Here is a 25,881-nt window from a genome sequence, read left to right on the forward strand (position 1 = left end):
TTTTAAAGCATGGGGAACATATAATTAAGGAGCATTTATTACATGAAAGGAAGAGATATTCTTTTGTCTCATTTGGTTTGTTTCGGTGAAGAAATTGGCTTACTTCTGTTAGCATATTTCCATTTAGATTTACTTTCAGAGAGGGAGTATTTCTTCTTTGAACTTCAGCTTTATTTAATCTTTGAAGATGGAAGAAGAAATAAAATGTGATGAAGAATAATAGTAAGGGATTCTGGAAGCACAGAAGCTACTAAATTTGCTTAAAGAGAAATAGAAAATCTGAGCAGACCTATAACAAGTAAAGACATTGAGTCAATAATCAAAAACCTCCAAGCAAAGAAAAGTCCCTGACCAGATGTCTTCACTGATGAATTCTACCAAACACGTAAAGAAGAGTTAATACTAATCCGTCTCAAACTTTTCCAAAAAATGAAGGAACACTTTCTAACTCATTCTATGAGGTCAACATTATCTTGATACCAGAGCCAGATAAAGATATCACAAAAAAGGAAAAATCTAGACCAATATGACATATGCATAAAGATGTAAAAATTCTCAACAAAATACTTGCAAAATGAATCCAGCAGCTTATCAAAGGGATTGTGTACATATAACATGACCAAGTGGTTCTCTGATACATATTCTCACTATATCAAGTGGTTTCTTCTGTTGAACCACCCTTGTATTTCATTTGTCCCTGAAATGCAAGGGTGGTTCAACAAAACAAAACCAAACAATGCAATATATCACATTAGTAGAATGAAGAGAGGAAAAAACATGGTCATCATAATTGGTGCAGAAAAAGTATTTGAAAAAATCTAATACTATTTCATGACAAAATCACTCAACAGAGTAGATATAGAAGGGAACTTCCTCAGGCACATAAAGGGCATTTATGAAAAAGCTAGTGCTAACATCATATACAGTGATGAAAAAACTAAAGCTTTCCCCCTAAGGTCAGGAAAAAGACAAGGATGCACACATTCATTACATCTATTCAACACTGTATTGTAAATTCTAGCAAGATCAATTAGGCAAGTAAAGAAATAAAGGACATTCAAACTAAAAAGGAAGAGGCAAGAATATTTGCCGATGAAATGATCTTATCTATAGAAAATCCTAAAGAATCCACAGAAAACAAACAAAAAACGATTGTAGCTAATAAACAAATTTGGTAAACTTGTAGGATACAAGATTAACATACAAAAACAATTGTATTTCAGTACAAAAGCAATAATCAATCAAAAATCAAATTAAGAAAACCACGCTAGGGTAGCATATCCATATAATGGAATATTATTCAGTCATTAAAAAGGAAAAAAATTACTGACACATATCCACTGGTGTGGATGGCCCTTGAAAACATGATGATAAGTAAAAGAGTCCAGACACAAAGGTCTGTATTGTATAATTTAATTTATATGAAATATCTAGAATTCGTAAATTCTTAGAGACAGAAATCAGATTAGTGTTTGTCAGGGGCTGTGGGAAGGAGAGAAATGTAAAGAGACTATTTAATGGATACTGGGTTTCCTTTGGGGGTGACAAAAATATTTTAAAACTTTAAGGTAGTGATGATTGCGCACCATTGTGAATGTACTAAATGCTACTAAATTATACACTTTAAAATGGTTAATTTTATGTTATATGAATTTTGCCTCGATAAAAATAAAAACAAGAGAAGAAGGAAATTCTGTGTTACATTTATTATGCATGAATTAGAGTGAATGCAAATGAAAAATGCCAAGGTTTATCTTTGAAAAATTGACTAATATTAAAAAGTAAATCAAACATTTTTAAAAAATGAAAAGTAAGAGATTATCTGTGGATAAGGTAGGGGTGGTAAAGCTGTGTTGATAAAAACAAAAATCTTTTCTACAGGCCCAGTGAGTCACTAAAAAAACATTATTTGCTCTTACTATGGTCACAGCATGACACTACATAGTTTGAGCAAGTGAAAGGCTATAAAATCTACTGTCATCTCCTCTGCCTGTCGTGGAGGCAGGCAGACGCCAATGCAATTGACCTAGAAAGAATATTCTGAGTCTGACTCAGGCATGGAGGTGGGTTAATGGAGGTTAAAAGGAATAATAAATGGGAAAACCAAACTGAAATCCAGGGAACACATCCAGTAGTAGTCAATCTAATGGAGGAAAAACAGAAGTATGAGGCAAAGCAATTAAACAGGGGCTACCAGATGAAATAGTTCCCATAAAAGAGGATGAGTTGGTGGCATATGGAAAAATAAAGATAAGGTAATTAAAGGCATTAGCACCTGTGGCCTTTGATGGCTAAACAAAATGCCACTAAAAGCACCCACTTAGCTTGAACAACAAATACACATGAAGTAGAAAATAATTTGGTGTTAAATTTTACTTAATTTTATCTGAACACGAGAGAAATCTATACATTAGTGTGGGGCAAAGATGGGTAAGAATATTTCATATGGCAAATTGGATTTATATTGTATCCTAAGAAATGGGTAGGAATTGGACAGAGATGGGATGAGTAGAGATATTTCTTGTAAGGAAGGAGCATAACCAGATGGACATGAGAAAGCGGATACATGAGACAGTAAGGACTTGGTTTAGTGTAATAGTTTATGTTGTACAGAAAAAAAATCGAGTTTGGATATGAAGCTTGGGACCAGATCAACGAAGTTCTTAAACGCCTGTGTGCAGAGTTTGGACATTATCCTTCATGCTTTGAGCAAGGTTATCATACGATAAGAGCAGAATTTTAGAAGATAAATTTAATGGTATTTATAATGAACTGAAAATTTAAGATATCATAATAGGGAGATGACTGTTCAGGAGGTAAAATGGTAATCCAGGTAAGATTATCATGAGGCTAGGATGATTACACTGAGATTGAAAGAAAAGATTATATAAGCATAAAATTTAGTGGCAGATTAATTAAAAGGATGAGTTAGAGTTGAAAAATTCCTCATGATTCAAAGGTTTGTGAGATGAGAAACTAAAAGGAGAGTAGATAATTGTACATTTTAGAACAACTTAAAGAGCGAAATTAGGTTGTTTGTAGCTCAAAGGATAAATGCTTGAGGAGATGGAAACCCCATTCTTCATGATGTGCTTATTTCACATTGCATGCCAGAATCAAAACATCTCATGTACCCCATAAATACATACAACCACCATGTACCCACAAAATTTAAAAAATAAAGAAAGAAAAATAAAAGGAGAGCAGAAACACTAGAAAAAATTGAGTGACTGGGAAAAAGAACTAGATCTGTGGCATGAACAATGAGCCCACTTGGACATTCTGAGTTTGAGAGCCCAGATGCATATCTTAATGATTTCCTCTAGGGAAGACATCCAGAACAGGAAGTAGAGAGGGAATCCAGGTCAGAAAATACAGATTTGAAAGTCATTGTTTGACCACCTCTAGTACTCTTTCGAAGGGTTTCAAATGTTAAGGACACTCTGGAAAAATTAGTCAGCATATTGCATCACTATTTCATGGAAGGATTCTGCCTTTCTTCTTGCATTTGTCTATTTCTACAGAAGGATGAAGAAACAAAGACTTATGGGATGAGAGAGATGCTGTTACAGGGTACCACACAGCATGTAAGCTGCCGCTTTGAGGGAAGTATACCCCTCAGGGCTTCCCTTTCCTGTTCATGCTCAGCTTGGCGCTGTAAGAAATATAACCCACGTCAAGTATAAACTCAAATGTAAATAGTCGAGTTGGATTTTCAGGAAAATTTGTGCATACATGCATCTGGGGTCCCTACTAGCCTCATTGTGTAAGCTATGTGGATACCTTGATGGGGAACATGGCCAGTTCCTTTCTGACATGTACACTAAATATACTTGAGAAGGTTCATGCCTAATTTTTAAGCTGGCTTTTCTTGCAGGTGATTTCTCTATTCTAATAAAGGCAATTTTCTAGTATGGAAGGCGAGATGAGACCACTGAGCATCAAAAGCAATCAAAATAAGAAACTACAGTAAGCCAAATAAACTTTACACTTACGCTTTCAAGGAGGCGATCTCTAGAACACTTCTGAGGACCCAGCAGCACAGCAAGAGAACTTTTTCAAGAGAAGAAAAAAAATACATTTAGATTAAAATCTTACAAATGCTGCAAATAAAAGAGCCCTATACGAATCTTATAATAATATACACCCACTTTCAAAATTTATTGTCACAAAAATGGTGCATTTCACTAACAAATGATTGCTGACCAATCATTTGTTGGGCCATTACTTTCTCTTCTTGTCATTTTTTATTTCTTTTTCTACTCACAAGGGGGAGTGGGTCCTTATTCACCCTCAGGGAATAAATGGTTTCAGAACTGTGCCAATTCAGCTTTGTTTGCTAGATGCATTTTTACAAGTATCTGATTTTCCACTGCTGTGGCTACAAGTATCATTAGAAGATCTTGTGATGGCAGGTGGGGGGAAACACAGCAAAAGACAGCAACTCACAAAAAGGTAGTTTCAGCTGTGTAAGCAACTACACTGGTGAGTTGGACAAAGAGAATCTGAGGTGGGTAGGCACTAGGAGAAGGAAGAGGAACAGGGTAATAATAAAATAGCTCTCTCTTGCTCCCTTCATGCCAGGAAAGAACTGCTTTCTGATCCGGATGACTTAGAAAGAAGGGAGTTTGGCAGAAACCCTGGGTGCTACCCATGAGTGACCCGGAAGGCTAAATCAAGGAGGCCTTATCTTCCTTTACCCAACCTGCTGGTTCACTTAGAACAGCTCCCACATTTTTACTAGGTCTGTGGTAATGCTTTTTGAGCTTGTGGTTGTCTTTCCTGATTTATCCTCAGGAAATTTAATTTGTACCAAATCACTTCTTTGCACCAAACCTCAGATGCCCGTAAAAAGAGGGGTCAAAAGAGATCATCTCTGTGCTTTCTTTCAACTTAATATTCTGTGATTTCAGAAAAGGTACAGAAAACTGTTCACCAGGAAAGGGCATTCAGGCTGACACAATTTACTCAGAAGTCACTTCTGCATTTCCATTTATAGCTTTTGAAGCCATTCTCCTTATGGTAAACTCACACAGACATTTCGCAAACACTGCAATCACCCACTTCCACCCCAAGTATACATTTTTATTGGGCCGGGTGTGGTGGCTCACGCCTGTGATCCCAGCACTTTGGGAGGCCAAGGCAGGCAGATCATTTGAGGTCAGGAGTTCGAGACCAGCCTGACCAACGTCATGAAACCCCATCTCTACTAAAAATACAAAAAAATTAGCCTGGCATGGTGGCTCATGCCTGTAATCCTGACTACTCAGGAGGCTGAGGCAGGATAATTGCTTGAACCTGGGAGGCAGAGGTTGCAGTGAGCCGAAATCATGACACTGCATTCCATTTCCAGCCTGGGTGACAGAGTGAGACTCCATCTCAAAAAAAAAAAAAAAAAAAAAAAAAATTATTGGCAGTGGCCAAGGGTAGAACAAGTGTAGTAAACACTTCTAAAACCAGTGAAGTGCCATGAGATGTGTTGACAATTTAGTCCTCAGTCAACCAGTGCTTATGATTTCTGATAATGTCCACAGCTTTACCTTTCTGTGTTCATAATTTGATAGTTAAATATTTTATCTTGTCTGCATCACCCTGCTCCTCCAAAAAGCTCTTAATGACTTTTTGGAGAAGAATTTAATATCGCCAAGAAATTTAAAAATTATCTTCCATTACAGTAATTCTTGTTTCATAAAAGTATTGCTAGAAAAGATCTGGAAGAGCTGTAAAAAATAAATCAGGTTGGAGAGCATTTGGTGGTCAATTCTGCAGGCATCCTTTTCTCAGCAATGGTGGATGGCTGAGTCCATTCAAAAGTCAGCACCCTTAGTCTTGCCTGCCTCAATAGTTTTGCTTTAAAGATAACAAGAGGGGTGGATTATGGTGAAGATAAAGAAAGCTCTTGGCTTAGTACTCTTTATGGTGCTGTACTCAGAATAAATGCAAAATATACTGAAAAATATTCTGAAAGTGAAGTTTCAGACTTTCTCCAGTAAATATTCAGTTGCAATTAAGCACTTTAGATCAACATGGCTCTGAGTCCGAATGGTGCTAAGCTTAGATAACAATATGGCAAAAGATCAACATGACTCTGAGTCTGAATGGTGCCAAGCTTAGATAACAAGATGGCAAATTCTGGAAAGAGGGCTCCCATTTGGAAGTGCAAAGGAAAATCTATTAGGAATGTATTAGCCAGAATAAAAGCTAGTAAATCTTTTTTTTTTTTTTTTTTTGAGACGGAGTCTCGCTCTGTCGCCCAGGCTGGAGTGCAGTGGTGTGATCTCGGCTCACTGCAAGCTCTGCCTCCCGGGTTCACGCCATTCTCCTGCCTCAGCCTCCCGAGTAGCTGGGACTACAGGCACCCACCACCATGCCCGGCTAATTTTTTGTATTTTTAGTAGAGATGGGGTTTCACCGTGTTAGCCAGGATGGTCTCAATCTCCTGACCTCGTGATCCGCCTGCCTCAGCCTCCCAAAGTGCTGGGATTACAGGCGTGAGCCACTGCGCCTGGCATAAAATGTTTTTTAAGATCAATTCAATGGGTGAGCTTGAAAAATGTTTCCTTTAGCTACTCTGGGTACAGGGTTTTCAGGGCTTTTTACTGGAAAATTATGTCAGTCAAATAAATGGTGGTGCTCCTTTCAAGTCTTCCAGGAAACTGTCCCTTCCCATTTTTTTAAAGATATAATGAGGTTTTTTGTTTGTTTTCTACTGGTAAGAACTTGCTTTCTCTCATCCAAAACACCTTAGTTAAACTCATTCATCTGTGTTCTTGCTTTAGACCCTACTCTGACTTTTGACCATTTACTCCAAAACTGGCCTTCCAATGAGTATCCACTTCTGCCAGTATGGAAACTAATAACTATCATGACACAAAATAATTATTTCTAACAATTCTAAACACCTCCTTAAAACTGTGAAAACTGAACTCTTATGGTTATTTTGTGCTCTTTTATCTTACTTTACTTTTTAATTTTGGGTTGTATTTTTCTCCTCTCTCTTTTCTGCACTGCTAATCCCACCCAATTTACAGACATTGACACTGTCTAAACATGAAAGAGAGAGAGAGGTAAAGACAAGACAATTCAAAACAACTTCTTCAGTTCTCCGGTTCACTCGGCAAAAAGAGCTATCCCCATAAACAACTTGTATGATAATAATCAGGAGTATTACTGCTCCCACAGACCAGTCTGCCTATGGTGTCTGAGGTTCGCCAACCTATATAAATCATAACTGCCAGTTTACCCACACCTTATACATTTGTAAACAGATACTGTTCAGTTTAAACAAACTTCATAAAAGGGAAGATTTTAGGAAGAATGTGTTAATTCTAGGAGGGCTGGGTGTATGGAGACCTCTCCCATTTAGCATGATGACTAGGGGAAAAGAGGTTATGGCATGTTTTGAATCATTTGGGATTTTTGCTTTTTTCTTTTCCTCTCCTTTTCTATTATCAGTGGTCTGGGTCAGCATCCCAAATTCAAGTTTTCTATGATTACTCCAATTCTTCATAGACTACTTTGGTTTCACATCTTTTCTTTTCTTTCCCCTACCACTTAACATGAGAAGGTGACATCAGATCTCAAGTCATGCCAGTGCACCTCTCTGGCCAGCAATGCCAATAGATGGATGATGTAAACCACAGATGTGATGGCTTTTGATCCAATCCCAATATGTATTATTTAATGCCACTTATAACATGATCAATTTCAGCATATACACAAACAGATAATATCCCAAAAATATTTGAATCATCAACAAAGAGTAAAAGAAGGCTCTGAAAGTCTCATTCTTAGTGTAGGTAAACTCAAACACAGATTTAATGTATACCAGTTTTATCTTTTCTTTGTAACAGAATTTCATAGATGGTATGTGCACAAAGCTTATATTACTTATATGAAGAATTATCTTCATAAAAGTTAACCTACTCCATTGTTTTATGTTTTTAAAATTCTTATAAAGTAAGCTGCAGCTCCAAGCAACTTTATAATTGGCAGGCTCTTTACATCCTTACACATAACTATGGTCTTAGTTTTTTTGTTGAAATAATGCAGGATGAGTCCTCTGAAAGTATAAAAAATATACATTTTTATACATTTTACACATTAATAGGATTCATTCACTTATAAATTTCTATTTATTGGATGCCTAATATTATATCAGCCATTGTTTTAAGTGCTGGGAATACAATAGTAGCACAAAATATGAAGCCCCTCTTCTTGCAAAGTTTACACTCCTGAAGAGGGAGACAGATATCAACAACAACCACCACAACAACTCAACAAGTAAATATACAATGTATGAGAAGAAAAATAAGGCAGGTTATAGGCTATATTTAGCCTTGCTCCTCTCCTGAGTGAGTATAGAGTGATGAAGTGCCATGTCAGATCAGGTCAGGACCTTTCCTAATAGGGTGACATTTGAGCAGAGATTTGAATGGAGCTCTCAGGAGGACAAGTGTGAGATGATTTTTCTTCTGATAGATTGTAGTCACACAGCACTAATCCAAGAAGGCAATCAGAAGATAAAATTATTTCAACTAATTAGTCCATTGAATATGGACAAAACAACTGGTTTTATAGTCCAAAATTTTTACTTTTTATACTGGTTGGTTTTACGGCACATGAATACAAACTAAGATATAGCTTTAGGTTAACTATCTTCTAGGGCAAAATAAAATCCCTAACTGGACCCCTGATGGTGAAAAATCTTTGGTGATTATCACCCTTTTTTATTCTAGAATTTGAGTAGCAAGTGATAAACCCAGGGAGTAGTTGAAAACTGTGATGGCTGTTGAGCTCTGTCTCCCCAAGTCTGCAGTGAGAGTAATCAGCCATCACACAACCAAAGGGATGACGGTGCTCACAGCTATCTGTCAACCAACAGAGATGGACTGAGTGATTTGAAACTTAGAAACAATCATTGTGCTATTTCACGGAGAACAGAACTTCTGGAGAAAGAGTCAAAATAGAAGGAACAGATGTGTGAAGGAAACTAGGAATTCCAATGAAGGATGCCTGATAGATATGTTGAGAAGGCACTTGGCTATGCAAGCCTAAAGCTTAGGGAAAGTCAAGGATGGAGACAGAAGTTGAATATTCATAAGGGCACAGATGGCACTTAAATCTATGATTACTATGGAGAAAGAGTAGACAGGAATGAGAAGGGGTCCCACCACTGAACCCTTGAGCACTCCAACATTTGCAGGGCTGACAAGAGAAGGAGCCAGCAGAGAAAACCAGGGCCAGTCCCATTACAAGCGAACCAGGAGACTGTAATGTCACGGTAGGCAAGCCAAGAAAAGACAGCGCTATAAGAAGAATGGAATGCCCAACTGTGTCAAATGCCACTGCAAAAATAAGCAGTGATTGTATAATAAAAATAATAGCAGCTAACATGCGTTGTACCTATATTATCTGCAAAACATTGTTTTAAGAGTTCACACAGATTATCCCATTTAGTGTGCACAGTACCCATATGGTAAATAATGTTCTAGTCACAGTTTTACAGATGAGAAAACTGTGGAAGAAAATATTAATAACTTGCCCCTGGTCATGAAGTCTGACTACTGGATTTAGGAAGATGGATAACGTTGATGGCCTTCAACAGAGCTGTTTCAGTAGAGCAGTGAAGCACCTAGAGTGAATGAAGTGGTTTGAAGGGAAAATGGGAAGTGAGAAAGTACAGATACCAGGTACAGGCATGTACAACATTACTATGTCTAGCACTTAGAATATTCCATAAAGACAGAGGTTATTAAAATAGTGCTGATAACTGTAATTATTATTTCTGATAACTGTCTTTCCTGCCAAACCATAAGCACTTTTACAGCACATTTTGTATTTCTTAATCTCTATATTTTAGCCCTTACCCAAATTTCTCAATTACTGTTTACTAGGTGTAGGATTAGGAAGAGGTTAATGGAAGAGATTCATTTTGAGATGCTTTTATAGATAGGTAGGGTTTGAATAGATAGAAAGGTCAAGTATAATGTCCCAAGGATATTCAGACCATTGTTGAGCTCAATATATAAAATTTTATGAAATGTTAAGTCAATAATTTATCCCAAATGTTCATTTATGGGATGATAGCTCTGTCTGTCTAGATTGAAAGTCCAAAGCTCAAAAGCCTACAGAGACCAGGCTGCAGTGGAAATGAGCACCATGAGTCAGTTTTAAGCTTTGGACTAAGAAGACTGCGGCATAATAAAGAAAAGCCAGAAGTCAAGAATTTTCCTGTGAAATCTGCCTCATTTTTTAGAGTGCTGGCATCCAATTCAATGTTTTTAATAATACTATTCAGTGTAAAACGAACATGGCTATGGGATATACCTGGTCCGATGGCACTAGTTTATGACTTCTGGTCTGCACAATATCTACTCAGCTAATGTGGAGAGTTGATTTTGAGGGGCAAAAAAATCAAACTTACAGTAAAACAAGTGAATTAAAGACTTTTTGACATAGTTTATTAAAATTTTAGATAGCAAGGCAGCTGATAGTTTAAAAATAAAAGCCATAAGGGAAAAAAATATATTCCAAGGCCTTTCACGAGAGTAGAAAAGAAAAAACATAGGTGACCTGTTATCATTAATATTTATAACACATCTGTCTGAAAAACTGTGTGCTCTAAGGAAAACTCCATTGCATGGGGGTGGCTCTGAGGACTACTGTTAAGGTGAACAATGTATTATACTGCTCACACTTTCCCAATTCTGAGGCAAGAGTTGAGGTGATAGCCTTAGGCGGCATTCATAGAAGTGGGAGGATGCAAGATCAATTTTTTCTAAGGGAAAAAACGTATCTTCTTTAGTCAGTAAATATTTTATAACTGCTTGGCACATCTCACAACATACTGCTTAGATCAATGGAATGTTATCTACAGAGATGTTATTGGGAACATCATATTATACAAAACTATTGCCTGTAGCAGTGCTGACAAATAATATTCAAATCCATCATTTAATCTTAAAATAATTTTCTTAGCATCTCAAATTACAATGTGTCCCAGATAACCTCAAAAGAAATTTTCTGTCATCCACTTTCACAAGTGACACCATTTCTCCTGGTGGGGTCTTTGGGATTTGACATCAAGGAAGTATGGAATTGAGGTGCTAACCATATGCAGGGGCCAGTTAATACTTCAATGATTTGGATGTCAACTTAATTATTTCTTTTGATCAACAATGGCAGCAGACTGCTTTGTTGTCTGGATCTGTGCAATGATACATCATTTACACATAGATAGACCAAAAGAAAAAAACATTTTTAGTGTATTGGTGCTTCAAGGTTACTTTATTTGCATGAGTATGTTAGAAGGAAGCTCATTTGCCATAATATTGCTCATCTCTGTATCTCTGTCTATCTAAGTCTCCAGTAATCACTAATATATAGCTTCTGGATTAAATTAAGGTATATAGAATTTCAATTTACTAAAAAATTTACTATGAATAACAGTTATGAAGGAGTTACCCAAAATAATGGGCTTTCTTTCCTTAATGTGTTTCTGCTTGGACTGAAGAATCTTTACAGGTTACTGGATATTTAAAAAATAATAATTTCTATAAACTTTGACATTTAGATTAAGAATACAAACTCATTACTAAAATGTAGATTAATTCTCAAATCATAGGCAAACCAGGTATCAGACATCTAGGAGGGTACTGTGGAAACAGTCAAATTTGCAACATGACATTTCTGAGGCTGGATTTTACAATGATCCATCATAGCTTACACTATGTAACTTTCTATATCTTAATGACCCATGCTGGTTTATAATGTGTAACTTTCTATCTTTATTTCTTTCGGAGACAATGGATGTTCCAGAAGGGGAGATTACAGGCATACTGTATATTTGAGGTCCTATGGCTACTTTTTACCTTTAATCATTTTTGAGCATATGTACAACTTACATCTTAATTAGAAGTTCAAACTCGTTAAAATATTAACTAAGCATACTCCTTGCTCTCACCATAGGCAGGCCAATGGAATTAAAAAATACGAGCACAGAATGATGGGACAGAATTGTTAAACTAGGAAATTAAGGACCAGAAAAGTAATTTGCCCAAGTTTACACAGCTAATCAATGTCAGGGTTGCAACTAGAATCCCAGATTGGTGCTCTTCTTACTGTATTAATGGACTCTATTAACATTAAAAGCTTGATATTCAAGAAAGACTTGAAAACCATTAATAAGATTCTATTCAAATTTTTTCTTATTTACCATGAATATAGCCTAACCCTCTTTTTTAATGAAGGCACAAAAACACAATAGAATTATACAACTTAATAGATGCAGTGTTAATATCAAATGTATTGTTCCAAAAAGTAAAAGTGTCAGTTCCTATATCACTAACATTTTGCATGTTGGGTAAAATTTCCTATTCTGAGCTCTAACGACCAGATCATTCCTTTGAGCCACTGGAGTATGTGTTCTCTCTTTTAGTTCCCTCTCTCTGACTTAAGAAGTTTCAAACACAAATCTCACTGCATGGTACAGTGACACATGAAACACAACAGACTGCTGACTATGGAAAGCCAAAGGGCATTAAAGCTTGTTTTAAACAAGATCATTGAAAAATCAGTTTTGTTTTAAGTTCATACAATGTCATATCATTAAACTGTGTTTTCATTTATGAAATATGACTGCCATGGCAATGCTATTTTGTTTTAGTAGTGCTACTGAATGGTGAAAATGTTTCAATATCATACAATAGCCTAAAACACATTTTAGTTAAACTTTATTGAAATATTTATGAAATTATGGATCTCTGAGCTTAATTTTCAAATTGATTAACTAAAATTCATTGGGTTGCTCTATCCGTGAGCCCACTTCAATAGCAGACCTACAGGGCTAGAATTTTCAAATATGCCACTTATTGGTCTTATTCTGTATCCAAAGAAGTATTATATAGTGTCCTGTGCATGACAAATACTTGCCAAATGTTGACAAAGGAAGCAGCTTTGCTGATTCTGACTTCCTGCTTTGTTCACTATAGCCACTACTATTGATGTATTCTGTAATTTGTTTCTATTATTGGCCCAGCAACTATGGGCAGAGGCTTCAGAGAGGTGAGGCATACAAACAAGGAATGAGTCAATGGTGGAGATATCCAAAAGAAAAGAAAAGAAAAAAAAAAAAGAGTGGAATCATGTCATTTGCAGCAACATGGATGGTCATTATACTAACTGAAATAAGCCAGGCCCAAAAAGACAAATACTGCATGTTCTCACTTGTATGTGGAAGCTGAAAAAGATGATCATATAAGATAGAGGGTGGAATGACAGTAACCAAATACTAGAAAGGGTGTGTGGATGGAAGGGGGGATTAAGAGAGGTTGCTTAATGAGTACAAGCATATAGTTAGAAGGAATACATTCTAATGTTCAATAGCAGAGTAGGGTGACTACAGTTAACAACAATGTATTGTATATTTCAAAATAGCTAGAAAAGAGGACTTAAAACCTTCCCAACACATACAAATGAGAAGTACTTGAGGGTGATGGATACTGCAAATACTCTGACTTGATCATGACATGTTCTATGCATGTAACAAAATATCACATGTGCCACATAAATACGTACAAATATTATGTAGCAACAAAAAAACAGGTAGAGGCATCTGACTTCTCTGGGCATTAGTATAATGGTGCTGGTGCTGAGGCCATCAGAGCATTGGTGACAGAAGAATCCCCATAATGTTTTAGTCTCCTAAAGAGTAGCAGAGTGATTTCAAGCCCTTCTATTTCACTTAAGCACCATATACGTGCACCACAAAGTAGAAGTGAAAGCAACAGAAATCCATCTTGATTCTGAACAGGAGTTGGTGTCTGAGTCTGCTCCCCATACATATTCCTGCAGACATGGGTGAGAGCCAAAATATCCAACAAACTGGAATAGCATGGGCACTAACTAATCAGGGTAGCTGGGAACAGTCATAGAAGCATACTACTGAGTACCTATCTTCTTTTTTTTTTTTTTTTTTTTTTTTTTTTTTTTACTGTTATTATACTTTAAGTTCTGGGACACAGGTGCAGAACGTCCAGTTTTGTTACATAGGTCTACACGTGCCATGTTAATTTGCTGCACCCATCAAGCCATCACCTACATTAGGTATTTCTCCTAATGCTATCCCTTCCCTAGCCCCTGACCCACTGACAGGCCCCAGTGTGTGATATTCTCTTCCCTATGTCCATGTGTTCTCATTGATGAACTTCCACTTACGAGTAAGAACATGCGGTATTTGGTTTTCTGTTCTTGTAATAGTTTGCTAAGAATGATGGTTTCCAGCTTCATCCATGTCCCTTCAAAGGACATGCACTCATCCTTTTTTATAGCTGCATAGTATTCCATGGTGTATATGTGCCACATTTTCTTTATCTAGTCTATCATTGATGGGCATTTGAGTTGGTTCCAAGTCTTTGCTATTGTGAATAGTGCCACAATAAACATATGTGTGCATGTGTCTTTATAGTAGAATGAGTTATAATCCTTTGGGTATATAGCCAGTAATGGGATTGCTGGGTCAAATAGTATTTCTAGTTATAGATCCTTGAGGAATCGCCACACTGTCTTCCACAATGGTTGAACTAATTTACACTCCCACCAACAGTGTAGAAGTGTCTGAGTACCTACCTTCTTAGAGAGCATGTCTTCAGCTTGGTGAAGAGACGGTCTTCTGAATTTCTAGGTGGGGGTAAACTAATCCCCTTTATTTCACCATTATCAGAAGGTGCTTTCCCCATGCCCTGCCATGCTCTACTGCCAGGCAGGAGAAGAACCAGTGATGAAAAGTTAATATTGCTTTGAGAGTATAAATCTCCTCAGCTTCTGACACAGTTGCTTTTACTCTGCTCATTACTTAGTTCAGTTCAATTTCTTTTTTAATCTCTTTAGAAAAGGTGAGGTAGGTTTTTGTTGGGTTTGTCAAAGATCAGATGGTTGTAGATATGTTCTGTTCCATTGGTCTGTATCTATTTTGGTACCAGTACCATGCTGTTTTGGTCACTGTAGCCTTGTAGTATAGTTTGAAGTCAGGTAGCGTGATGCCTCCAGCTTTGTTCTTTTGGCTTAGGATTGTCTTGGCTATATGGACTCTTTTGGTTCCATATGAAATTTAAAGTAGTTTTTTCTAATTCTGTGAAGAAAGTCAATGGTAGCTTGATAGAGATAGCATTGAATCTATAAATTACTTAGGTCAGTATGGCCATTGTCACAATATTGATTCTTCCTATCCATGAGCATGAAACTGTTTCCATCTGTTTGTGTCCTCTCTTATTTCCTTGAGCAGTGGTTTGTAGTTCTCCTTAAAGAGGGCCTTCACATCCCTTTCAAGTTGTATTTCTAGGTATTTTATTCTTTTTGTAGCAATTGTGAATGGGAGTTCACTCATGATTTCTCTCTCTGTTTGTCTATTATTGGTGTATAGGAATGCTTGTGACTTTTGCACATTGATTTCGTATCCTGAGACTTTGCTGAAGTTGCTTATCAGCTTAAGGAGATTTTGGGCTGAGACAATGGGGTTTTTTAAATATACAATCATGTCATCTGCAAAGAGAGACAATTTGACTTCCTTTCTTTCTATTTGAATACCTTTATTTCTTTCTCTTGCCTGATTGCCCTGGCCAGAACTTCCACTAGTATTTTGAATAGGAGTGGTGAGAGAGGGCATCCTTGTCTTGTGCTAGTTTTCAAAGGGGATGCTTCCAGCTTTTGCTCATTCAGTATAATATTGACTGTGGGTTTGTCATAAATAGCTCTTATTTTTCTGAGATATGTTCCATCAATATCTAGTTTATTGAGAGTTCTTAGCATAAAGGGGGTGTTGAATTTTATCCAAGGCCTTTTCTGCATCTATTGAGATAATCATGTGGTTTTTGTCTTTGGTTCTGTTTATGTGATGGATTACATTTATTGATTTGCGTATGTTGAACCAACCTTGCATCCCAGGGATGAAGCCAATTTGATGGTGGTGGATAAGCTTTTTGATGTGCTGCTGGATTCAGTTTGCCAGTATTTTATACAGGATTTTCACATCGATATTCATCAGGGACATTGGCCTGAAATTTTCTTTTTTTGTTGTGTCTCTGCCAGGTTTTGGTATCAGGATGATGCTGGCCTCATAAAATGAGCGAGACTCTGTCTCAAAAAAAAAAAAAAAAAAAAAGAGTTAGGGAGAATTCCCTCTTTTTCTATTGATTGGAATAGTTTCACGAGGAGTGGTACCAGCTCCTCTTTGTACCTCTGGTAGAATTCAGCTGTGAATCCATCTGGACCTGGGTTTTTTTTTTTGGCTGGTAGGCTATTAATTACTGCCTCAATTTCAGAACTTGTTATTGGTCTATTCAGGGATTCAACTTCTTCCTGGTTTAGTCTTGGGAGGGTGTATGTGTTGAGGAATTTATCCATTTCTTCTAGATTTTCTAGTTTATTTGCGTAGAGGTGTTTATAGTATTCTCTGATAGTAGTTTGTATTTCTGTGGGATCGGTGGTAATATCCCCTTTATCATTTTTTATTGCATCTATTTGATTCTTCTCTCTTTTCTTCTTTATTAGTCTTGCTTGTGGTCTATCAATTTTCTTTTCAAAAAACCAGCTCCTGGATTCATTGATGTTTTGAAGGGTTTTTTGTGTCTCTGTCTCCTTCAGTTCTGCTCTGATCTTAGTTATTTCTTGTCTTCTGTTAGCTTTTGAATGTGTTTGCTCTTGCTTCTCTAGTTCGTCTAATTGTGATGTTAGGGTGTCAATTTTAGATCTTTCCTGCTTTCTCTTGTGGGCATTTAGTGCTATAAATTTCCCTCTACACATGGCTTTAAATGTGTCCCGGAGCTTCTGGTATGTTGTGTCTTTGTTCTCGTTGGTTTCAAAGAACATCTTTATTTCTGCCTTCATTTCGTTATGTACCCAGTAGTCATTCAGGAGCAGGTTGTTCAGTTTCCATGTAGTTGTGTGGTTTTGAGTGAGTCTCTTAATCCTGAGTTCTAATTTGATTGCACTGTGGTCTGAGAGACTCTTTGTTACGATTTCTGTTCTTTGGCATTTGCTGAGGAGTGTTTTACTCCCAAGGATGTGGTCAATTTTAGAACAGTTGTGATGTGGTGCTGAGAAGAATGTATATTCTGTTGATTTGGGGTGTAGAGTTCTGTAGATGTCTATTAGGTCCACTTGGTCCAGAGCTGAGTTCAAGTCCTGAATATCCTTGTTAATTTTCTGTCTCATTGACCTGTCTAATATTGACAGTGGGGCATTAAAGTCTCCCATTATTATTGTGTGGGAGTCTAAGTCTCTTTGTACGTCACTAAGGACTTACTTTATGAATCTGGGTGCTCCTTTATTGGGTGCATATACATTTAGGATGGTTAGCTCTTCTTGTTGCATTGATCCCTTTACCATTATGTAATACCCTTCTTTGTCTTTCTTGATCTTTGTTGGTTTAAAGTCTGTTTTTTGAGAGACTAGGATTGCAACCCGTTTTTTTTGTTTTGTTTTGTTTTTCTTTCCATTTGCTTGATAAATATTCCTCCATCCCTTTATTTTGAGCCTATGTGTATCTTTGTATGTGAGATGGGTCTTCTGAATACAGCACACCAACGGATCTTGACTCTTTATCCAAGTTGCCAGTCTGTGTCTTTTATTTGGGGCAATTAGCTCATTTACATTTAAGGTTAATATTGTTATATGTGAATTTGATCCTGTCATTATGATGCTAGCTGGTTATTTTGCCCATTAGTTAATGCAGTTTCTTCATAGTATCAATGGTCTTTACAATTTGGCGTGTTTTTGCAGTGGCTGGTACCAGGTTTTCCTTTCCATATTTAGTGCTTCCTTTAGGAGCTCTTGTAAGGCAGGCCTGATGGTGACAAAATCTCTCAGCATTTGCTTGTCTGTAAAGGATTTTATTTCTCCTATGCTTATGAAGCTTAGTTTGGCCGGATATGAAATTCTGGGTTGAAAATTCTTTTCCTTAAGAATGTTGAACATTGGCCCAGCTTCTGGCTTGCAGGGTTTCTGCAGAGAGATCTGCTGTTAGTCTGATGGGCTTCCCTTTGTGCGTAACACGACCTTTCTCTCTGGCTGCCCTTAACGTTTTTCCTTCATTTCAACCTTGGTGAACCTGACAATTACGTGTCTTGGGGTTGCTCTTCTCGAGGACCATCTTTGTGGTGTTCTCTGTATTTTCTGAATTTGAACGTTGGCCTGTCTTGCTAGGTTGGGGAAGTTCTCCTGGATAATATCCTGAACGCTGTTTTCCAACTTGTTCCATTCTCTCCATCACTTTCAAGCAATGGGGAAAGGAATCCCTATTTAATAAATGGTGTTGGGAAAACTGGCTAGCCATATGTAGAAAACTGAAACTGGACCCCTTCCTTACACCTTATACAAAAATTAACTCAAGATGGATTAAAGACTTAAATGTAAGACCTAAAACCATAAAACCCCTAGAAGAAAATCTAGGCAATAACATTCAGGACATAGGCATGGGCAAATAATTCATGACTAAAACACCAAAAGCAAGGGCAACAAAAGCCAAAATTGACAAATGGGATCTAATCAAACTAGAGAGTTTCCGCACAGCAAAAGAAACTATCATCAGAGTGAACAGGCAACTTACAGGATGGGCAAAAATTTTTGCAATCTATCCATCTGACAAAGGGCTAACATCCAGAATCTACAAGGAACTTAAACAAATTTGCAAGAAAAAAACAAACGAACCCTTCAAAAAGTGGGTGAAGGTTATAAACAGACACTTCTCAGAAGAAGACATTTATGCAGCCAACAAACATATGAAAAAAAACTCATCCTCACTGGTCATTAGAGAAATGCAAATCAAAACCACAATGAGATACCATCTCATGCCACTTAGAATGGCAATCATTAAAATGTCAGGAAACAACAGATGCTGGAGAGGATGTAGAGAAATAGGAACACTTTTACACTGTTAGTGGGAGTGTAAATTAGTTCAGCCATTATGGAAGACAGTGTGGTGATTCCTCAAGGATCTGGAACTAGAAATATTGTTTGACTCAGCAATCCCACTACTGGGTATACACCTGAAGGATTATAAATCATTCTAATATAAAGACATACACACACGTATGGTTATTGCAGCACTATTCACAATAGCAAAGACTTGGAACCAATCCAAATGCCCATCAATGATAGACTGGATAAAGAAAATGTGGCACATATACACCATGGAATACTATGCAGCCATAAGAAGGAATGAGTTCATGTTCTTTGCAGGGACATGGATGAAGCTGGAAACCACCATTCTCAGCAAGCTAACACAGGAACAGAAAACCAAACACCTCATGTTCTCACTCAGAAGTGGGAGTTCAACAATGAGAACACATGGAGCCAGGGAGGGGAACATCACACACTGGGGCCTGTCAGTGGGTGTGGGGCTGGGGGAGGGATAGCATTAGGAGTAATATCTAATGTAAATGAGTTGATGGGTGCAGTAAACCAGCACGGTATGGGTATACTTACGTAACAAACCTGCACGTTCTGCACAGGTATCCCAGAATTTAAAGTACATTAATAATAAAAAAAGAGATTAAGTAAAAAAAAAAAAAAAAAAGAAAAAAAGGAAAGGAGAGGTAGGTAAGAGAGAGAGGAAAGAAAGCTAGTATTTGTAGTTATCCTACTCTAAAAAACTACTATTAAACTAAGACAACTAAGAAAAATATATTCCAATAAAAAATTTTAAAATTACATTACAAAGGTGAACATGACTATTTCAACAATCTGTACTTTAATTAATTAGTGAAGAATCCAGATTAGTAAAAAAATTTTAAAAATCCAGATTAGTATTAGACCTCTTCTAGAATTTGTCTAGTAGGTTTTCCAGTTTCCACCAGAAAACCCCCCAAAAATACTTATCTACTGGGTTATCCCGGTAGACAAAAATCTTAGCTCTAACATTAATCTGGATTTTTTAAAAAGGCAAATTGTAGAATCTAGGAGCAGGTATCTGAATATGTCTTCTATTCATATGAATGGCAGGTGTGTGTGGCAAACTTTTCTCCAGGTGTTTGCACCCTGATCAACCCTTGTTTTCTTTATGGTCAAATCAGCATCTTCAGCAGGCACTCTGCACAGAATCATTGGTTTCAGAACATGATGCCCTATTCAAAGGAAGAGTCTCATTCAGAGAAACACTAATAATTTTGGGTTAAATAGCTAATAATAATTAACTTAAAAATATTTGGCTGTGACTTTTATTTAAACATTAAAAAAGAGTTAAAGCAATATATGAATATGGTAAAAAATTCAATTAGTACTGAGCAAAGTTAAGTGAAAAGTAAAATCCCCCCTTTTTTACCCCCAATCCTAGTTCCTCTTCTGATAAATAAATGATGGTTGATAGTTTCTTTTTCATTCTTTGAAAATAGGAAGCAAAGGAAAGAAGGCAGGAATGAAGGAGAGAAATAAGGAGCAAGAAAGTTGTACACAATGGGATTATTTTGTACACTCCTTGGCGTTTTGGTATATTTGTTCTACAGTATTTCTTGGAATCTGTTCCCTGTCAATGCATTTGGATCATTCTTTCAAAGTTTGTATTATGATCATTTTCAAATATATAGAAAATTACAAAGTTTGGTACAATAAGCACCCATACACTCCGTCTTGATTAAAATTATCAACATTTTGCCCTATTTGATGATTCCATCTTTCAATTATCTATCTAGCTTTTTTTTGCTGAATAATTTCAATGTAAACTGCAAATACCATGACACTTCACTCTAAAATCCTTCAGTACTTAGTGCTTAAAACCAAGAACATCATCTTGTATAGCCATTTCCGTATCTAACAAAATTAACAATAATTGTCAAATATAATAATAATTAATAATACCCAGTGACTACCAAAATGTCTCCAATTATTTCACAATTGTCATCAATTGATTTCTGTAGAACTTGTATTTAATTAATGATGACATCTTGAATTTGGATATCAAGTTTTTAAAATCTCTCATAATCTAGAACAATGAGCTTCTTCATACATTTTTTAAGGATGACATTGACTTTATGAAGAGATCAACCCTGTTTGGTTGTCTCCTCAGGATGTCGTTTAACTTGTTCCTCTACTCCCTCATCTTCTACATAACTAACAAATATGCCTACATTTTGTGCATTGTGGTAAGTGTATTTTGTGTATTTAAACTCATTTAATCCTTACAACAACCCAGAGATGCTAATTATACTAGTACACCTATTTTACTGATAAGAACCTGGAGGTTAGAGAGGTCAGTTCAATTCCCTAAGGTATAATATTGTCTGTGTTCTCTTCCCTGTTCTTTATATGTTTGCCACATATAGTCTTGTCTAGTGTCATAACATTTAGACTTGGAAAATACGTAATTTTACATATCAAGAAAAAAATGCCCAGAGAGACCAATTGTGTGATACAGCTAGTCATGTAATTATTTAGTACATAATTTTCAAATGCAAAAAGCACTTAATGAGCTGGTGTCACCACAATAGGTCAGCTGACTTCTCACAGGGTGGCATTACATTTGTAAATCTGCCAAGGTATAAAGCAGTGTTTACAAAGTGTGGCAAGCAAGGTAATTTTTGATCCATGCATGAAAAATTTTTATTTCTGTAGTAATTTATTCTAATGCGTCTTAGGGAAATAACATAACTAGTTCACTGACCTCAGATATTAATCTTCAATCTGAGGCTCAGTTTAAAAAAGGGGTGAGTTAATTTAAAGAAAAATGTTAATAAAACAATGGTTCAGAGGTTCAGAGGATATTATATAGTTAGAGCAATAAAATTATGACAGAAGAGAACGAATCCATAGAGGACCTTTTTTAGGATGAGCTCATGTTAACTTAATTCATGTATGAAAATGGAGTGTATATTTATTAATTCATCAGGAGAAACGAAACAGTTGTGTGTGCTGGAACTCTCATCTATGTGATGAATAAATTATCTGCCCATAGGCTGACCTCAGAATTAAAACAAGGGAAAATTATTTAAATGATTTCAAAGTTTAATAACTTCAGGCCAAATATGTCCAGTTCATCCCTGTTCAGAAAAGTTCTGGCCTTGTCAATGGGACTTTTACACCAAAGCTCCTCTGTTAAAATTTATCTATTTCTTAGACATTACAAGATCACCAATTTTCTCTTCTGGTTGATTAGGTATGCTGATACTTAATATTGTTACTGGAAAACCATATCTGAAAAGCCATTTTGCCTCTCTAAGGAATCATTACATATCTCTGCTCCAATCCATCCCCTGTTGGCGATACAATATAACTCAGAGAGGTTATTTTTACTTCCCTTATGTCCAATTTATGGTAGGCTCCAAATATTAATGGTAGATACTAGTTACCTTGACCTAGATTGCTAGATTCTGGCACATTTTCTTCTATACCCTGTGCCCTATGCAAGTAACTTCCACAGAACAAATAAAATGTCCCACACTAATAAATCTGAAACCTGTAAAATTTATGATATGACATATCACCGCCTCACTCCATTGAATATATATATTTTTAGTAAAATATAGGCCTTTACTGCTTACAGTTAATACAATGAAGATGGAAGACTGACAGCTTGCTCCCGAAGTCCCATAAAGTCTAGAGAATTTATCCCCAGGCCCATGCCTCCACCCTCCACTTTTTTGTACGTTTACCTAGTTTAGTGATATTAGAGACACAAGAGAATTTGAATGAATTCTTACAACGATTTATACTCAGACCACTGATTTAAAAATGAGAATTATTAAATCTACTAGCTCGCTTATCTTTTATTTTTACCATTCTACAGAAATCCTGCTGGTGGCTGTGGATCAAGCTGAAACTGGGAGGCCAGGTAGGTTCATCTTCCAAGTTTGTACCTTAAAATATTGGCCACATATCCATCTATGATTTGGGTAGAGGTTAGATATACAACCTGAGTTTTTATTGAATGGTACTACAAACCATGTTTCAAAATAGGAAGAATGACTGTAGAAGCAATCATCTCAACTGTGTCTCCTAAAAGTTTACTCTCATAGACCTTAAATGGAATTAAAGTGAAATCATAATGTATACTGATACACAAAGGCCACTTCCATGTAAAGGGTTTTAGTTTATTCTCTCCAATTCACAATGGAACAACAGGCTAAAAAAGTCATTTGGGGTCAAAAACACAATGTACACTGTTAAGAAAATGAAGAGACAGGCCATAGACTTGGAGAAAGTATTTGCAAAACATATATATGGCAAAGGACTTTTCACCAGAATATGTAAAGAACTCTTAAATTGCAATAATAATAAAACAATAATCCAAATTTTTTAAAATGGGTAACAAAGTAAAATGGACACTTCATCAAAGAATTGAGGCAGGTAGAAAATAAACATATCAAACGTTATTCAAAATTATCAGTCAGCAGAGGAATGCAAATTCAAGTCACAATGAGATACCACCACACACCTATTAGCATGTCTCATATATTCATATGAATACTCATAATGGGTTAAAAAGTCTGACAATAGCAAATGCTGGCAAGGATGTAGAACAACTAGAACTTTCACATATGGCTGGTGGGAACACAAATGGGTACAGCCACATCCGAAAATGATTTGGTAATTTAATATTTTAAAAATTTAGCATACACTTCTCATATGACCCAGTTGTTCCACTCCCAGGTATTTACCCAAAATAAAAAAAGATATAAGTTCACATAAAACCTGTACACAAATATTTATAGCAGCTTTATTCCTTATTGCAAAAATCTCGCAACATTTCAAATGTCACCAAGTAGAAAAGGGAAAAACAAACTGTGGTACATTCATACACGGGCATACTACTAGCAATAAAAAGGATTAAGCTGCAGATACATGCAGCAACATGGATGAATCTCAAATGCATAATGCTAGAAGAAATATGCCAGACTCAAAAAGTTTTATATTGTATGATTCAATTTATATGTCATTCCAGAAAAGGCAAACTGATAGAGACAGAAATCAGGTATCAGTTGATTGTCTGGAGGGGACAAAGGGGAGAAGTGGGGACTGATTATAAAGGAGCATAAGAAAACTTCTCAGTGTAATGGAAATATTCTACATCTTGATTGTGGTGATGCCTACACAGCTGTATAGGTCTGTTAAAATTCACAGGACAATATATTTTAAAAAGCAAACACTATAAAAAAACTGACACACACATACACACACACATCATAGATTAGATAAACTTGAATTATGGAGACCTGGGCCCTGGTGACCCCAAACTGCAATTAGACCAAAGTGCACTATGCTGGGCACTGGAAATAAAATGATGAGGAAAAATACACATAGCCCTTGCCTTCCTGGAGCATTCATCGAGGCAGATATTAAGAAATCACTGTGTAAATGTGAAAACATACACTGTGATAACTGCTTTGTGTTTTGGAGAAAACTACCTGAGTAAAGAGTTTTCGGATCAAGAGACTTTGTACCCCTTTCCACTCTCTCCCCCACCTTATTAGTATGTCAATATGTTAAGAACCCCAAGAGTCTCTGCTGTGACTATCAAGATGCTTAAGTGAATATTTACTACATGTATTTGGTTGTGAAATTTTCCTATTAGCATCTTACAGAATATTTAATACTACATGTAAAGAGACATAGGAATAAATAACCATATTATATTTTTTCAATGTTTAACTTTCTTCATTAAATTGATATTAACAGAAAGATGGCAAACAATCCAAAACCACTAACAGGGAAAAATATATTTCCCTGTTTTGGTTTTTTTTCTGGGTCTTTGGATAAGAGAATGAATCAGGAACTAAAAAGAACTGTATGTTCTCTCCAGATCTATTTCTGATGAAATCTGCCTGTTTGGCAACATTTTCAGCCTCGAAATACATTATCTAGACACCCAAATTCTTGACATGGAATCATAAAGCAATCTCGACTTTTACTTAATAGGTTTGTTGTCCTATATTGTAGGATGGAGCAAATGAGTAAATACATTGATATTGTTGAGTGCAAAGCTTCTTACTGTGAGATAAAGAAGATACACATATTTAATGGAGGAAGGCAAAGATCTATGTGGGTTTGGATTAGAATTAGAGATTTCAGCATGATTTTATTATTTATAAATGTATTATTTAATTTAAAATTTAAAAAATCTTGATATGGCTAAGGTCCACTGTCACTTTAATATCAAAAAATAAATACGGCATTTACTTAAATAGTTTTTATTCTGCTCATGACCAACTTCATGTTTCTTTTCAAATCACCTTCTCTTTTTCTTTTTCCTAACCCTTTTGCTGTACTTTCAGTTGAGCTGCAAATTGTTCCCTTCAAAGTGAAATTGTTTTGGAGTTTTCAGCAAATATTGCTGTGGCTTAGGCTTTATACATATATACTTATAATATTTATATATTTATATATTATATTCTATATAATATATATTATATTATATATACTATATTATATATAAATATTATAAGTATATATAAATATTATTATATATAAATATAAATATATAAATATAAATATTATAATATATAAATAAATATATTATATATAAATATGTATAAATATATAATATATATAATATAATATATTATATTTGGTTGTGAAATTTTCCTATTAGCATCTTACAGAATATTTAATACTACATGTAAAGAGACATAGGAATAAATCATATTCCAGTTGATCATATATATTATATATAGTATATATAATATATAGTATATAGTATATATTATATACTATATACTATATATTATATATAGTATATATTATATATACTATATACTATATAGTATATAATATATAATATATAGTATATATAGTATATATTTATATATATGTGTGTGTATATATATATCCTAGTCATTGATTTTTCTGTCATCTAGGATGGTTTCTAATTTATATGATCTAGCTTCAAGTAGAAAG

The 25,881-nt window shown here is 35.8% G+C and overlaps 1 protein-coding gene, 1 long non-coding RNA gene and 1 other non-coding gene across 6 annotated transcripts in view; 2 read left to right on the forward strand and 1 right to left on the reverse strand.

Moving 5' to 3' along the window:
- The window catches only part of B3GALT1 (beta-1,3-galactosyltransferase 1), a 378,667-nt gene that overhangs the window by 216,337 nt on the left and 136,449 nt on the right, over positions 1 to 25,881 (reverse strand). For all 4 annotated transcript variants that reach the window (XR_010113656.1, XM_055291902.2, XM_055291903.2 and 1 more), the window contains one exon: positions 3,996 to 4,053. The gene's annotated coding sequence lies outside the window, so the exon portion shown is untranslated. The remainder of the gene's footprint in view (positions 1 to 3,995; positions 4,054 to 25,881) is intronic.
- LOC134731427 (uncharacterized) overlaps positions 1 to 25,881 on the forward strand; it is a 54,725-nt gene that overhangs the window by 5,443 nt on the left and 23,401 nt on the right. Inside the window, exon 2 of the long non-coding RNA XR_010113667.1 lies at positions 22,775 to 22,819. This is a non-coding gene — a long non-coding RNA (uncharacterized lncRNA). The remainder of the gene's footprint in view (positions 1 to 22,774; positions 22,820 to 25,881) is intronic.
- Positions 19,801 to 19,862, forward strand: LOC129490867 (U7 small nuclear RNA). Its single transcript, XR_008660350.1, has one exon. It is a non-coding gene; the product is annotated as a U7 small nuclear RNA (small nuclear RNA).

This window comes from Symphalangus syndactylus, chromosome 9, assembly GCF_028878055.3.
Source record: "Symphalangus syndactylus isolate Jambi chromosome 9, NHGRI_mSymSyn1-v2.1_pri, whole genome shotgun sequence".
In the NCBI taxonomy this organism is placed as follows: domain Eukaryota; kingdom Metazoa; phylum Chordata; class Mammalia; order Primates; family Hylobatidae; genus Symphalangus; species Symphalangus syndactylus.